At 38.0% G+C, this 17,831-nt stretch overlaps 1 long non-coding RNA gene and 2 other non-coding genes across 3 annotated transcripts; all 3 read left to right on the top strand.

Moving 5' to 3' along the window:
- The first annotated feature begins 628 nt into the window (after positions 1-628).
- TRNAN-GUU (transfer RNA asparagine (anticodon GUU)) lies at positions 629-702 on the top strand. Its single transcript has one exon. It is a non-coding gene; the product is annotated as a tRNA-Asn (tRNA).
- A 415-nt stretch (positions 703-1,117) lies between these two features.
- Positions 1,118-16,215, top strand: LOC136998761 (uncharacterized). The gene is made up of 3 exons (XR_010889302.1): positions 1,118-1,260; positions 5,841-6,017; positions 15,876-16,215. It is a non-coding gene; the product is annotated as an uncharacterized lncRNA (long non-coding RNA).
- Positions 1,175-1,248, top strand: TRNAT-AGU (transfer RNA threonine (anticodon AGU)). The gene has a single exon. It is a non-coding gene; the product is annotated as a tRNA-Thr (tRNA).
- Positions 16,216-17,831: the final 1,616 nt, after the last annotated feature.

Below are 17,831 nucleotides of genomic sequence, written 5' to 3'. Positions count from 1 at the left end.
TAGCCATTTTGAGATACGACTGTTGATTGTAGCCACTAGCGAATTTGTAGCGGATCCTGGTGTCGATAATAGGTTGGGAGGGGGGGGGGGGCGACAAGGTTATTGTTGAACTTTCAGGTCGAGGTGGTATAAGTAAGTAATCTTCTAACTTGTTTTTGCGGAAATATGTATATTTTAACTGCTTCTGTAGCATGAAGCGAATACATATATGTGTATTATTGTGCAATTCCATTCAGCTAACATTAAATGCCTATTTTCTCAAAGCGAGCAGCATCAAGAAATTAGATCAATCGAAACAATTTTAATCATTTATCTGTTAATAATTTTATCTATTAAAAATGTTTAATTATATTTTACAGCCTTTATTAGAATTTTTATAAAAAAAATATTTTTGTTTCAAAATTAGCAACATCATGTTATTTATCATGACCAACTTTAGTTTGTCAAGTATTATTTATAAAGTACATTCAAGGTATTATTTGATATTTAAGTTAATATATTTATATGTGAGTATGTCAACGTATGGGATAAAAATAAAAATATATATACAAAAGCAGCAAAAAATTAAGTTTTATACATGAAGAAAAACCAGGGTTTTCTTATTCTAAAAAGCACGGACCTTCAAACAGCCTCCGTGGCGCAATCGGCTAGCGCGTTCGGCTGTTAACCGAAAGGTTGGTGGTTCGAGCCCACCCGGGGGCGGTATTTTTTGCAAAATGCTACACATGAATAATATCTTGTCATAAGCAACAATTAAAAATTAATTTTGTAGATTTTAGACTCGCAGTTCATTTAAAAGTAAATCTTAATACATTTACGAATAATAAATTTACGAATAAAGAATTTATATTGACAGATCAATAAAATTTTTAACAATTTATGTCAAAAGCAATCCATTTCTATTTAAATTACTTTGAATATACTTTACAATTTGGAGTTAGGCCATGTATCAATATATTGCCATATACTATATTATATTAATATTATATTATTTGTATAAAAGTTTTTTCAAATTTTACATAATATGCATAACACAAGAAAAAAAAATATGTAACATGTATGTAACAATCTATTAATGTTTTAGAAATAATGATTTGTTTTTAAAATATATATATGAAGCATGTTAAAATTTCAGATCACGTGATAAATTATGGAGTACTCACGTTTCTCGAATGGCGCCGTGGCTTAGTTGGTTAAAGCGCCTGTCTAGTAAACAGGAGATCGAGGGTTCGAATCCCTCCGGGGCCTGAAAAGCAAAAGGTAATTTGCTTTACATCTTTTTTTTTTTTTGTAAAAATATATATGCAGTATAATATCATCTATATTATCGTTATTATTTATGTTTGAAGTATTGAGCATTGAGTATATTGAAAGCTAAGCTATATATAAAAGTTAAATATTAAAATATTTTTAAATTTATTATTTTATTTACATATTGATTTTATTAAATTATTGATTTTCGAATAGATATTAACTTATATATTCTGATAGTGAAAATATAAAGTTTACAATAAAGTAAACAGCACACAATATTAGATTTAAAATTTGTAAAATTTATAAATTACTTAGTACATGCAGAAAAATTTGCAATTTATCTTACGGCAATGACAATGAATTATTAAGCTTGGGATTGGTTTTAAAATACTACTGTTAACAATATTCATATCTATAGTGATACAAATCGTACAGATGTGTCGGCACAAGAAAGCAGTCGCGATGAAATATCGTTTCGCGTTAGAACAAATTTATTAGTTGAAGTTGTGCGTGTCGCGGCGATAACACGCGCGTATTCAACGGGAAATAGTTCGGCAGTTGCATCGAAACCATATACGGTTAATTAAATGGGGTCGTCTCATTAGTAACTGTCTATATGCAAGGCGATGGGCGAGACGCGATTGGAGGGTGGTCCCAAGGTGATTTATCTGTCACGATGGATCGCAGATGTTCGACTGGTACGCGACGCGGGTCATCACAATACCGTAATTAGGATTGTAGTCTATATGTATGCAAAACGAAAATATACATCCCGTTCAATTGCATAAGATGTCAGTTATAGAAAATAATCGCTTTATAATGTTATTTCTCCAATTTAGACAAAAGATTTAGGATGCATGCATTTTAATGAATAATCTCTGAAATATATTGTTTAATTTTATACATCTATATCTGAACTATATAAAAAAAGAATAATACGAAGCATTTTTATCGCGTGCATTTAACGGCTAAGAATTATTGAGTTGCAAAGTTGTAACAATCGATATTACATGTATTTTAACTTATCCAGTGATACATACTGTCATCGCAAGAGTTGCTCTCAAAGATCTCTACCGGAAGGAGATCTGGTTTGGTCATGGTGACACTAACGGTCTGTTTAAATTGTGCGTTTAATTACAAGTAAGAGACAGTCACCGCGAAATTTATCGGTCACTGTTACCGTCCCCTTCGTTCCTAATCTACGGAGCAGATATCCTCACTAAACAGAGTAGAACATATCCTTTGCTTGCAATAAGACGCTTCTCATTGCTTTTTAGTGCCTCTTCCCAGAGAAGCAATTAGATTTATCAAGCATGCATACATATAATTTACAAATGTTGCTGCAGCAGTTGCGGCCAATATAACACTAAACATAGTTCGTAATACAGTGAGCATAGCTGACAACTATGATATTTAACAGTCACTATATATGTTTCTTAAGTTACTAATTATAGAAGTGGATAATCATATTTCACGTAATTGCATATAAAGGTATCTTTAAAATTAACAGCAGTATCTGATCTCGTGGCTGGCAATATATCACAGTGATAAAAGTATTACTGTAGAACAATTTATTATGTTCCTATTGATAGCGATATGAAGGCATAATCTTTTCTCTATAGCTGTATATTCTTGGGGTTCTTTTCAATTATCAAAAAATTCGCATTGCACAAACACTTGAGCACTTGCATGTATCGTTACGGTTAGAGAATACATAGATATCTCGTTTCTTATTGGATAGGAATTTATGGCCATAAATCTAACCGGTTCCCGTCGAGAGGTTGAGCTTCCTCCTGGAAGTTTACAATCCCTCGTTCTCTCTATCCTGTAACCAACATCCGTTCCCTCTCTCTTGTTCGCGTTTTCCACCCCTTCCCGACGCGGAAAGCACGGTACTTTACAGACCGTGGTGTCTATGATGAAGGTGTGCACGTTCTAGGATACACCGAGCTTGTAACGATGTAACGGGTGAGCATTGCACTGAAATCATGATGAATTCATTGAGAGTACGAATTAACGTCCGGTCGGGAGTAAGTTTTGCTAAATGTCCGGAAGAGAGAACGCATGCGAAACCGGCGATCATCAATATTCCATTACAGTAAACCAAAGTTGAGATTTAGCAAATTTTGTTTGTTTAAGAAATACCAAAATAAACGTCTATTGGTTATGCTACTTTGTTATAAATAAATATCAGTTATATAGTTTCTTATTTTGTGCTATGACCATGTCTATCGATTGACACATTTTTATGTTGCATTCTCTGTTTGAATGATGTAATTTAATTAATTTAATTTAACGTTCATAGATGAATAATGATTTAAAGAATTTTTAAAGTGCATATAAAATATTTTAATCCTGTAAGGTGAAAGATTTTTACAAAAATGAATGAAACAACAAAGATCTTTTTGAATTAAAATATAATATTTTTTTGTACATATTAAAGAAGGTTAATTTGCATTTGAAAAGCATCATATAAAAACGAAGAAAAGTCGTCGTAAATACCTATAATCAATGTCATGACATATCAATGGGTATCGTTTCGGTCTCATAAATATGACGTTTCTTCGCGCTGTTCTTGACTCGTTTTTCTCGTTCAATCAACTAATGGTCTACAGGATAGAAGGCACAGTGGAACAGATCGCGAACACCCGGTAGACAATACGTCTTGGCACTCGTAGGTCATTGTGGCGTTGAAAGGGAGTAACTTATAGGGGCATTGGGAATTACCAGTTTATTATTAGGGAGATAGCATAGAGGGCCAAGATCAGGGGTTGCTGTTAATTCTCCTAACACTTGGCTCCCCGGAGAGAACACGCTGCCTTAAGACTTCCTCCTTCTCGACCCATCCCACTGTACGACCGACATCTTGAATCGCTGCCGTGTTAATTAGTACGACTTTAAACGCGCCCGCATGCGGTAGCAATCGGGATTCTCTGAAATGATTTCGACGCCACCCTCTGGAACATGTTAAGGTTTCAGATAACCTTGGGATAAAAAATTTTAGTTGTTGCGACGTTTCGCTCAAGAAGAGGACCTCGCAGAGATTTCAATTTTGAGCTTGATTATTGTTTCTTTGCAATGTCCACTGCAATTACGTGGACGATAAAATTTCATTCAATTTCTGATATAAGTTGCTTTTCGAGTAAAGCATTTAAGATTGTATGAAAAAAATCACAATATGATTAGAATGTTAGTCAATAATTTGTATTCAGTTGCTTTCCGTCATTCCGTCATTTGAAGTGTTAGAAATTCGCAACGATGAAATCATATTTGTAGAGATATTTGATTAGATATAAAAGCTATATTTTTGATTAACTTAATTATTCAGTGTTCCGGACACGTCTAGTTTCTATATGAGAAGGAGAAGACAAAATATCTTTCACCACCCTCTTTAATACGAATACGATGGTGAAACATTTTCGGAGGCTCGGAAAGGCGAGTCGGCGGGGCTTTGACGTATGGAAGATGTCAGTTGCGGGCTGGCACGGTAGTGTCGTCGATTCGTCTTCCCTTTAGCCATCACCTTTCGTGAATCTCCTTTCCGTTTCGCTATCCTTTACGTTATATAAATGGTGCTTGCGTCTGGTAGCTGCTGGCAAAATTTCGCCGGCCTCGCCACAGATTGTTCTATTTTCGGGTCTTTTCGATTTATCAATTGATTTCTTCGGGTCTTTTCTCTTGCAGATTAGATTTTCTACATTTAGAGTTATTGAATACTGAATAGAAATAAATGTTAGCATATGTTAGCATTATTCTGCTCTTCTTGTATTATTAGTTTTCTTCTTTGTGTCAAATTTTGAGAAAGATACGAAAACTAAATTTACAAGTAATATAAGTTATGCTAACATTTTGTGTTTACCGGGATAATAAATGACTACTATAATATAAATGTAAAAGTAACTGAAACTGCGACGTGTATAGACGTTTATAGATTTCCACGTGCCGGAAAGCTTTCGAGAAGCTGCCCTCAGCTCTCTTCGGAAGACCGTAACGAGGTCGACCGGGCTAACTATGCCAATAAATCAGCAGCCTTAATGAAAATGTGGCGCTATCCATTGCAAGAGCGCTGAACGAGCGGTCCTACCTCCCCGTTCGCCGTTTAAATAAAATGAAAAGAATGTGCAGCACTGGAAAATACCCTCCTAAAAATATCAAGATAAGAGCAAGTCGGCGATGAGGAGGCCTGTCCGGAATGAGAGATGGGGGCAGCTCGTTTCGCAAGAGAGAAAAACGCGCATAATTACAAAAACGCGGTATTTCTATGAATACTGGACAAACTTGTGTGCATCCGTTGTAATCTATGCTACTAAAATTTAGTTCAATATAAAAAAACATTTTATAATCTCAAATATTTCAATATACTCTTATTTACACTATATCACTATCGTACTTATACATAATTTAAAAAAAAATAATGAATAAATACTTTATTTTAAATTTTCGTTGATTGATCGATTAACACTAATGTTACTTTTTCTTGTTGTGCAAGCGTTTATATTTGATATGTTATTTTATATAAGAAATGTGGATATATATATATATATATACTATAAGAATTAAAAACATTCTTTTTCCGTTTGTTAAAGATATAAAACATGACATAGCATATGCTGCTCTACGCGCAGTGGTTACATACGTGTCCAACATGTATAATGTCGCCTACGTGTGCCTGCTATAATTACGACGGCCGCGAGCGTACCCAAAACAAGTTTGTAATCGTGAAGGATGAGCGAAGACGACCCTCGCGGCTGTGCGGCAAAGAGGTGAGTCCGATAATATATGTACAATATTTTTAATTGTTGACGTTAAAATGTGTTCTCTTGGTTTTTTCTCGTTAACGTGACGTTGGAGGGTCCGAAAACTGGCTCGCGTCACGTTTTCGGCCGAGCCCTCCGAGTTATTTATTTCACGCTTAAAGAATCACCCACCGCGTCCATACATACTGCCGTTGAGCACCGTCACATGTAGACGACTTTGGACAGACTGTCTTCCGCAAGCGCGGAAAAAAATCTGACGCATAGCAAAAGATTCGAGAAAAATATCGTGATAATTAAACAAGTAAATTACAAACAACGAATAACGTTAGTATTATTAGTTACCAACAGCAAACAACGCTCTCAAATAAATACGCGAGGGTAGAATATTACAAATATTAATTAGCGCTCTTTTTTATTTGATCGTTACAATTTAAATGCACATTACCGTTTATATTTTATATTATTTAATATCTTGGAAAAAACAATTGCTTTTATAAAATGGCATATTATGCCATGATTCGATCACACGACGCGGAGACATTCAGCTTGGCTATTCAAAAATTATGTACCCTTCGAATATCGTTCTGTACGATTACGCGAGATACGATCGAAAGAAGTGAAATCGGAGAAGACCATTGTCGAGGCGTATTCATATTTGGCTCCTACATTTTGCATGTGATTCGTACACAATGCGGTCCATCGGAAGCTGTCGTCTACTACTTCCGCTATCTGACTGTGGCACGTCTGCCTGCCTGTTTCCCCCTTCATTCTGTCCCGACGAAATTCCGACGTATCCGCATATATTTATTCGGTCCTATGGAAAAATATGAAAGCGTTTTTCGGCGAATTTCTCCACATTTAACGTTCGCTCTGTATCGGGAAAGTGATTTGGAAAATAGGATTGGTTCCATTTGCAAGGAATAAACATTAATTTGTCATATTTGTCCTCTTTTTTGAAATTTGTGTGCGATGCTATATATTAATAATAAAGCATAATAAAAATTCAGACTAAACAGTAGTTTTATATATGCATAATAATATTGATGAAGTTAATTAATAGTCGTATGAGCACGAGTTATCAATTTAGTCCATTGAGTAAAAGCGGCTTATTATATTATAATATTGCTTTACCGAAAATTAATTTTTGCAAAGTATCTCTCTCTAGTCATAAAAAATCTAATATACTTAAGTATTGTGGAACTAATGAACAGATTGAGAATAAAATTCTGACATTTGCGTGAAATCCGTCGATCATACGATATTCCGACGTAAACGACGTATCTACATCTCTATTAGACACGTGTGGTTCAGAAATGTTTTACCCTAATTACGAGATGATCTTGATTAAATATATTCTAGTAGATTCTCGCCGGCTCTCTTCCCTCTTCTCTCCGCTATCTCGTACGCATACACGCGCGCAGTTGTCACGTAATGGAATATATTCGTTACCGCGATATGATAACGGGTCGCCGTAAGTCAGAGAGTCATATTACCTCGGAGATTCTAGTTGCGAAACATAGCGTGATTTTTCAATTTATTAAAGTCGACGCACGCTTGTAGAACTCCCGCGACGAGTAATGTAGATAAGAGCGAAATTTATGGTCCACATATTGGAAACACAATGAGCGCTCGCGCTAATGAATCAAATTCGAATAGTCGAGGGATGAAGAAGCCGCACCACATGTGCGCATAAATCAAGAACAAAGCACGGCAATAATTAGCACGTAACCGGAAGTGTCTATTTTCATTATCTTCGTTCGATCTCATTAAACGTGAGTGCTTCTGCATGATTCGCCGATGCGATCGGATCGCTCGGTATCAATTGCCGCCGACACTTTGATGAATTTAAGCTTAATTACTTTATTACGAATCATATCGTCAAGAAACAAGGGTGAATAAGGGTGCGTGAACTTTTATTTGGATTGATAACGTGATCGTAATAATCTACTGATTGACGTTAAAACGCTTTCGCAGACTCGTGAATAAATATTTGTATGATTTTGCAAACTAATATTATCAATCAAATTCATGATAGGCTAAATTGCTGAAAATTTGTTATAAAATTATTGGGGTTTTACTAAACTTAATTGATTATTTTAATTGGCTTTTCTTACTTATTTCAATATTACTATTATTATTTTTATTAGACTCGATTCTCGTGCTGTCTGTATAATAATTTTTTTTCACGGATAAATTGTTGCAATGTACGAGCACTCGTAATTTCTTGGCTTTATTCATGGAATGTAACAATGCCTTTTGTCGCCGTCAAAGTGCGCGTATGCGTACGTGGGCGTAAGGGAATGACAAACGATTATGGGGGGTCGATCGGGTATTGGCATGCCATGTACGCGTAGGGTGATATAAATGAATCGCGTCCCCGGGGCTGTATCTTACGGGAATACGAAACATTAATGGACAGATGCGTTTTTGTCGACGGGAATGAATAGCCCGTGGCCGCGTGTCGATTTATCCTCGACGAACGATTCTGTCACTGAGGACATGTCAAAGGTACGTCGTGAAATCATTACGACGGAAACATTTTGATTATTTTTTGTGAATAATGTTTCTGTATTTGCGCATCTATTGTTGGGATTAGATTTGATAAAAAATAAATTTGTGTAATTAATATCGAACAAAAGTAATTTAGATTTTCTAACAGTCTTAAACTAATCTCATTTTTTTCTTAAATTTATTTCTGGAGAATTATTTTTTCGAAATATTTGCACAAAAATAAGCATAATGCTTTGTTTGTGAAATACATAAAGTAAGCATTTTATAAAACTTTCTTGCGATTAACGTGTTGTCGACAAAAAAGTATGCTTGGCACTTTTTGCCGAAAGAGCATTCTTTGTAGCTCAAAGGTTTTACTCAAATAGTCTGCAACAATGTGTCGCACACATTTCGAATTGTCAGCATGCTCGAGAAAAAGGATACTTGTTCTGTACGAGGCGAGGAATGCCGTCTCGTGGTTTAAGCAAGGTGAAGTACCTCGGCGTGTAACGAGGGGCGGTTAGATATTTGCATAATGATTGCAATTATTATTGCCTTACCACGCGTAATCTATAATGCAGTTCAAACGATAACCGCCAATGCATCGGGGACACGAGAAAGGCCCGTTAACATTCCCAGAGCGAGAACATTGGTGCAATCGTGGCCCTCACCCATTAGCGAGTGTCGACGAGATACCAACACATTGCCTGATATCGGCATCGTTGTGTATTCGCGGTTATGGTAGATTAGCCGTCCTTAATGTCGTTCTTGTCGTGGTCTGATGACAGTCGTGATTTAAAGTAGCGACGAAGCGACAAATATATCATTTTATTTTTATCACTGTGTAGCTATTTGGTATTCCGAATGACAATCGAGTAAGTTAAACTTTTAAAGTCACTTGCGCATGTATACCGTAGTTATTTATTACAAAAATATCGTAATAGATTTTTTATCCTGATTTGAAATAGTAACTTTTTAATTCTTTTTGCTTAAAGAAATTTACACAACTCGTGAAATTTTTATTTTGATAGATGTTAAAGTGCTATTTTTTTGTATGTTACAAAATATAGCAGCAATGCTTTCTAATATTTTCGGAAAAGATTACCCCAGCGTTTGCGCGAAACACAAGCATCGTTTCCGAGTCGGTAGGGTAGATATCCCTAGTAAGAGGTAAGGGGTTGCTACCCGACCGTCTTCTTATCGACTGGAAGCTTCATGCAAAACGGCTCACTGACTCCCCGATAGAAAGGGGTAGCTGCGAATTGCCGCCGTCGATTCGCTCACAAGGTTGACGCCTTTGGACGAACATCGGCCGCGTAATCTCCACGAATTTCGAATAAACGAGGAATTTTATAATATTGCACAAGTTATGATTGCATAAATGCATATTAAGCCACTTAAATAGATTCATGGATCTTGTATCCTCATTCATGCATTGAACTATTTGCCTATGTACATGCTCAGCCATATCATTGTCGGAAGAATGAGTTTTGCGTCGTGTTTTTCTTTCTGAGAAAAAGAATCGTAGGAATATTCGCTAGAAAAATATTACAAACAAGTTTGCCGTTTTTTCCGCAATATTAAATTTTGCGATATTTGCCAAAATTATATCTCTGCCGTATAGTTGAAGGAATTTTAATTTAAATAATGGACACATAATTGTACTCACAGTTACGGCTGGAGTTTAATTAGCCTGCTGCGCCTTATATTACTCAGTATCATCGAAAAATTCATGAATATTTAAACATCACATTTAATTACGCGTAATATCGAATTCCTTAATTTTGTTACGCTTTTTCTGTCACGTGAGTATATCTATTATTTTTTTCCACATATCCTCTGAATTGGTGACATTCTTTAAGTGCACATATCCTTCATCTGTGATTATAACGCGTATTGATGGAAACGGATTCTTTTCACAAATCTCCAGTGATATAAACCGGTGTTTCGATACGTACGCATATACACGTTTCTTTTGTTATGGCACCCCCGTGTGAATTATGACCACCCAATAGAGGGAACCCCCGCGAACGGTATATTGGATTCGCGATACGCATTTCGCGTGCCTCGTGATACTCAAATTTCAGTCGGTAAATCACAGCTGCCTAGCTTGGTGCAACCTCGAGAGGGTCGAAAGGAACTTATGATTTCTCGGGTCAAACACGAATGCGGAATCATCGTTCCTCTTTAAATTCCCGGTTATGTCGTAACCTGCTAATTATTTCTGTTCATATATTTACACGTATAAATAAAAGTTACTCGAGCAGATATTTTACGTTAAAGAAATACATTAAGGAGAGGAAAGAATTTGAAGTAATCTTCGCGAAAAGATATAAGAATTTCATATAAGTTAAATATACCCATGAATTCGTACCGTAATGAGGGTACATCGGGTCAACATCATATTCACAATGGTATTGGCCGAGCGATCCTCAATAACCTCAATAGAAAATTCTTTTCATATTGCTTTCAATGGCTAGGTATAGGAAATATGTGAAAGGCTCGCCATTCGATTCAGCCGACGTAATGTTGGCCGAGGCCTTTTTGCCGAAACACACAAGCGACGTTTGCGAGGCGCCGACAAGCGTGGACCCCGTTCGGCTCGTCCCCCTCCCTCGTAATGAAACATAAATTATTCAATCGAAATCAGCTGCGGACCGTCGAGCGTCGGCGTCTGCCACGACGCTGGTCAAAAGCGGCCCTTTAAACCGAAACCCTCGATCCTTTCCGTGAGAAAGGCGATGAAAGCGGAACGGCCATAACAGACTTTTACTTTTTTTACGTACATGTTACGAACGATTTCATTTTTTCTCTCGAGGCTGAATATCGTCTGGTGTATATGCGGCTTCGGTTTTTAGGTAATTGGAAGCAAGGTAGGGGGGTAATCAAGCAGGTAATTGGAAAATTTCAGCTCTCCATTCCGCTATTGAATCGTGCAGAATTTTTCGGTTTTATGTTTTATTGAAAGAGTAAATTTTAAAAGGTTGTTAGCTAGATATCCCTATCTGGATAAAAATATTGTATTATAGAGAAAATATACGTTAATATATATTTGTTACTTAATTCTAAAAAAAGAGAGAGATCACGGATGAAAATTTCAAGCAAAAGTAAAGATAGTACAAATAATAGATATCTTCAGATTAAGAATTTTTGTGACGCGATCTCATAAAGAAATATGTAAAAAAATGATGTATTTAGCGCGCAGAGGAAGAAATTTTAATATATTTCCATTACGTGTGTAAAAAAATACCTTATTTTTCTTTCGTATAAAGCATCGGACGACGTGCACTTCGCGTATCCCTACGGAGCTCTCTCGATTTCACTTCCGGAATAGGCACGTGCTTTAAAATTGAATGCGCAGCTCAATTCCGGGCGTGTCGACACGCGCGTCGACGTCGACGGGGAATAGAAGACGTTTAGGTGAGGCCGTCAAATAAAATACACTCGTCCCATGTGAAGGGAGTGACATGAAACCGTCGCGATCCTTCAGCGGAAGCTTCGTGTTGTGCGTATGTGTACGTCCTGCAGACGTACACGCACCCTGCAGGAATCGAGGTTAACGCGGTCACGCAATTAGCAAAATATGACAATTAATATTTCCTGTGGATAGTATATCTGTAATGCGTATCACGCCCGCAGGAAATATTACGAGTATTTTGTGATTTTAAGTGAATCAACACTTTTACGTTACACATTGCGCGTAATTAGCTGTAAAAGAAAATATTTTCTTCGCGTTTGCGCAAATGTGCGATGTTGGTATCGAAAGATCTGAACAAGCAAAAGTGACATATGTGGGAGTAATTGAGGATGCGTGGAGGACATTTTGGTATTCTCCAAGATCGCGATTTGCCACGTTGATTCAAGTTGCGAACTCCCACGCGCTCTGGCAGCCTAATTAAGCGCTTATACATATATGACGAAAGACGAGTTAGAACAACGTTCATTGTGAATCAATGTTTTGCTTGGTAGAGAACATTGAGTATCTTGTTTGATAAAGAAGATATTTAAGGATATTTTTTCGTCGAATAGAATTCATTCTGCGTGCGTGATTATCGGAGACGATATTTTCATATCATTTTATGCGAGGTGCAACTAACTGCTTTATGCAAAGCATGTCCTACTCAATGTAATATTATATTCTTTTCACTGATAGTTGCACTCAATTATGGCATATTAGTTCTACATAAATATTTACACGATCTTTTATATCTTGTTGAATTCTAGCCGCATTCTTAATATATGTATAATTACGATTTTTTTGGTTGACAAATCAATGAAATTCACTTACATATATGTATACGTTTATCTCTTGAGCGTATAATTATATCCTACTTATCCGTTTCGTAATTACACGAGCACGAGCGTGTCGATCCGTTGTAAAAGCTCGCTCATCGCCGGGGAACGAAAGAGCGAGCAATATTGCTCGGGCCGGCCGGGAAGGCGCGTATAGATTTTTATGCAAATTCTATTGATATCCGATCGTGGCCAACGATAGTGCACGGAACATGCACGTCTCGTCGTGGTAGCGGTTAGTTAGAAAATAGCCCTACCTAGCTGCGTCTGCTCTGTTAAATCCCCTCCTCCTCCCCTCCCCCTATCCCTGCGATTAGTCGTTGCCGTTCGAGAAACGATTACAATTCGTCGAGAGCTCCTCGCGTCTTGGTTTTAACGAGGGCAAAGTATGAGCAAATCAAGATTAACTCTATTCTTAATCCCGTATCAAGCCTCGAACGAGACACAGCAGTAACTCTGCGCACGTTAACTTCGTGGCCTTTTATCAAATGCGCCTGTTATTATGTATTTTAGAAATTATACATGTCGGTGGATTTATCGAGCCCAATGCGACTGAAATAAATGGAAGTTAAACCACCGTCGCTTAAAATAGGACTCCGGCGAGTGCGAGAGAAGACATTGAAAGTTAGGAGAGTGTGGGTAATTCTACAAATATGTTTCGAAAACCTATGGTCTTTCTCGCATGTTTACACTAACATACGTAAATTGCACGTCTTGTTGGTTGGTGGACGTGCGTGCAATGTGAGGTGCGTGACCCGAAGTATGCGATTACCGGTTGGCGCGAAACTCGGACCGATTTGAAATATAACCTACTCGTTATTAATAAAATTTGCATTTACAAGGGCGAAAAGGTGTCACGGCACGCCACGTGGGACGACAGAACACCTTTCCTATCTTTAATGAGCTTTCCTTGATTCGAAATTAATGAACTGCCATTCCTCTTAACGAGTTGGCCTAAGACATTTTCAAGGATTTCTAATTTATTGTTCAATTAAAAGATAAAATTTAAAAATATGCGATTGATTTACACAATGATAAATATATATATTTCACATTTGCATTTGAACATATTTTACAGAACATATTTTAGAGCTTATTTCTTTATCACGCGTTATTCATCAATGATTCGATCTTATTTGCGACCGCAACGGGAGCGTATTATGTCTTTCTCTGGCAATCATTTTAACATTAAAGCCCCGGCGTTCGCGGCAATAATTGATCGTACACATACTTTTTTAAAAATAAGTCCAGCAGTGGATCTATGGACACGTTCGTTTAGCGCTAAGCCTCGGCGAGCTCGTGGGGTTTGATTACTTGTTATCGAGGCAACTCAACCGTCGTCTGGCATCTGATAAAGGCCCGCGAGTAATTATTAATCATAGACCGGGCAGTATAACGATCCATCCGAGTCTTATCTCGGTGTCGAGTGATGTATGTACGTGGCCGAGGTCTACGCCACGGCGCGAGGAGAGGGCAGGCGGGGTTGTGCAATGTCTAGAAAGGCGGCGGTGGTGGAGGTGCCGGTGTTGTTGCTTGGTAGGTTACTTGTTCGCTTGCTTAGCTCCCGACCAAACGCGGGGCTGCAATACTTCACCAAGATAACAACTAATAATCGATAGTAGCATTGCCAGGTACGCAGGCAGGTACACGTACGTAAGCACGGTCTCGAAGAGTCTTTTATTCGTCTTCCTCCATTCGCTTTATATCCTTAACTTTAACCCTCCCTTCCCCGTCCCGCCTCCCCAAGCCCCATCAGTCGGATCGGTGGGTAGTTTCGCCTTTTAACCACCCGACTACCGCATGCAAGACGCTCGTAGGTCAAAGGTTGCGCACTCTGACTACTCCGTAAATTATCGTGAGCTTAACTGTTACCTCGCCTTTGGCCGAATGAACAGTTCGAATACGACGTATCTTTCGTGGGAATGCAATTTCTGAGAGGGAGAATGCAATTTTCTCGTATAACGTGTGTATCGTACGTAGAGTGAAATATTTGCAAACTCGACACGCCATATGCGTATATAAACTTTTTCTTCAAAGATATATACTCGCTATATCGCGCTATATGTTCCAAACACCAAGTTAAATGCTTTATAAATAACAATGCAAGCAATCGTGAACCGAGAACAATTAGTTGTTTCATCATTTTTATATTTAAATTATATATATGTCACTTGTTAGGTATCTGGCAAAATAACTAATATTACGTCAAATTAAATTGACTCACAATAATTCAAATGTATTATTAGAAACTTACAGTCCCTTTAGTTGCTTTATACGACACGAATTGTGCATATATACGTATGTTTGTGTACAAGGAAATTGAACGACAGAAAGGGTGAAGTAGGACTTTATGGAGAAAAGGGGTTTAGTAAGGCTATCGGTCTTTGCAACGGTCTGCAAGGTAGGGTCGCTGGATTGCCAAGCGAGATAAAGTATTACAATCGAACGCACGCAATAAGCCCTATCGCCGGCCGATCGGCAATAAAATGTAAAATTTAAAACGGCAATTATCTCGTGCCGTGTATCTCTGACTGACTCGTCGACGCGTCACTCCATCTAACTTTCTCTCGCACCCTCCACTTCCGTCGCGTAGCGTCAACGTTGCCGCCACTATCGGCCCTTCCACGACCTGCAACCGGTTCAATAATTAATACATCGACGACACTGTATCGTTGCTAGGCGATTATTTCGCCAAACATGCTCACTGAAATAATCGTGCTGCAAACACGTCCGATCATCGATATATGATGAAAGGGTTGAACAATGCAATTGCGCTAATTTCAAAGAAGTTAGTTAGCAGTATTGCAGGTAGTTTAAGTTAATTAGCTAAAATGAAAAAAATGGAGAAATTTGTCATGTGTTGTACACGATACAAAAAAATTATTTTTGACTGATATTTACGAATTATAGCGCGAATGCTATTGTGCTATTTTTTTGAAAACGATATGTTTAAGATTTTGTGTCAAGGTTTATCTCATCTGACATATTTTATATAAACAATATGATACGAACATATGATGAATAAATATATTGCGACGTTTTTCTTCCGCATCGAGTGTCACCGGCCTATTTGCATTCCAGTTCAACCGCAATGAAAGGCAGCTCGAATAAGGATTCCAATAAAATGTTTGGGGAGGTTTGCTTTGGGCGGATGGTTCGGGATGTGGAACGTGGAATTCGATATTACAGCGTTATTCTGTAGTTCCGTACATGCTCGCTCGTATCTGCACGTCAACGTAAATTGTCCCTTTCCGCTTCTGTGCCGTTCGAGAAGGAATTTTTCTCTGCGTATCGCATACTTTCGAACAGCGCAAGGTGAATAAGAATACATTTTTATATCTCTCATCGAGAAAAATTATTGCTTTGATGATGAATATTCTAACGTATTTGATCTACTCGCAGTAAAAAAACATCTGGGTTGCATTACTTTAAAATTTGACGTTTCATGTATTTACAATTCTATTAATTAAAAAATCGTTATTTAGTGAAAATAAATAGAGTATTATTTAATTCCGTTTACGCACATGCTTTATTTTGCAATAGTTGTAATCTGAAATTTAGCATTAACTTTGAGCATGATCGTTATACTTATTCGTTATCATTATCCTATCCAACGAACAGCGACGCGTTAAGAACCCCTCGCGTCTTATAAGGTCCGCGCAAACGATAGTAATGAACCGCGCTTAGGAGAGTAATCGTAATATTCGCACGCTTTCCAAATGCGTCCTTTCGAGTTTCATGCGCTAAGAACGTAGAACCCTTAGGTCTCGTGGGGTGGCTCTATTTTACGATCTGCTCGTCCGCGTGCTTCGTAGCTCGCACAAAGGACTGCGCCACCTCGTTACGGAGGGACCAGTTAGAATAAAGTGTGATTAGGACGATAGTTATGGCATTTTGTATTATAATTCCGCGAGGGTAAAGCTTCGCCCGCTCGCCCGCCAGCTCCGCCACGTTCGCTCTCGAAGGAGCTGTTAAGGCCTCGCCAAGTTTTCGATCCGAGGTAACGCGAATTTCGGGATTGCTTGAGATTCTGCTTTACTTGTATGCGCAGACGAGATAACGCCAACTTTGGCCGCGCGAAATCAATTTATAACTTCATTTTCAAGCGAATACTGCGATATGACTATATCCCATAGTTCTGAGTAACAAAAAAAAGGTTTTAGCCGTTGCTTATTATTTGTCAAAAAGTTATTAACAAGTAAAATTAACAATAAATTATAGTATAGCTTAACAACGATATTACTATTTCCCGTAATCCTGCTTTGAATTGTGTTGCAAATGTAAATGTATTTGTATTTGTGTTTTACAGATAAACTTCCAGGCTACTTCGACGCTAGTGAATTGTTATATTTGCCTCGCCGTGTTTCGTAATATAATAAAATGCGCGTTTCGAGTGCCGTTAATAACGGGAGTGTCGTAAGAGTTTCGCGCGAGTTTGAAATGACGAGTTCTAATAAATCGGATATAGACGATCGGATTTCCGATGAATACAATAACAAACTTTGGGACACGATGGTATCTCTGTCAGAAGGGCTCGGTTCGGAGGAGGGGGGAATCGTCTTTCGGCGATTATCTTGGGACCATCGCGAATGGGCTCCTTCAGTTATCACACGTGTTAGAACATACGATTCATGTGTAATGCATGATGTCATCTTAGGGTGGCCATATGATCCGCGGCTAAGTCAGCACTGTCGTTGCTGACTGTAGTTCCGCTGGTATTGACACGAAGATACTGCTGGAATACCCGATATTTCGGTTGATCCCACGATTGATCTTACCTCACCTTCTTCGTATTTACTCTCTGTTGCGAGATACTCGTGCCTCAATTTGGCAAGTCCGATTGTCCGAAACGTAAACGGGATTCGTGAATAACGTCGCTGCTTGGACTCTCGGTTCGCCTGCGACGTCGGGAGTGCCGTTTATAAAGTGTCGCGCGTGTGAGTGCTGCGAAGAAACAGGAGGCTCAGGGAACATCGAATGACATCGGAATAATATTGTGGTAAGTAGTTTATCACAAAAAATGTGAACTTTTTTAGT

This window comes from Linepithema humile, chromosome 3, assembly GCF_040581485.1.
Source record: "Linepithema humile isolate Giens D197 chromosome 3, Lhum_UNIL_v1.0, whole genome shotgun sequence".
Taxonomy (NCBI): Eukaryota; Metazoa; Arthropoda; class Insecta; order Hymenoptera; family Formicidae; genus Linepithema; species Linepithema humile.
The sequence above is the reverse complement of the archived record's forward strand: the minus strand, read 5'-3'. Positions and strand labels throughout refer to the sequence as shown.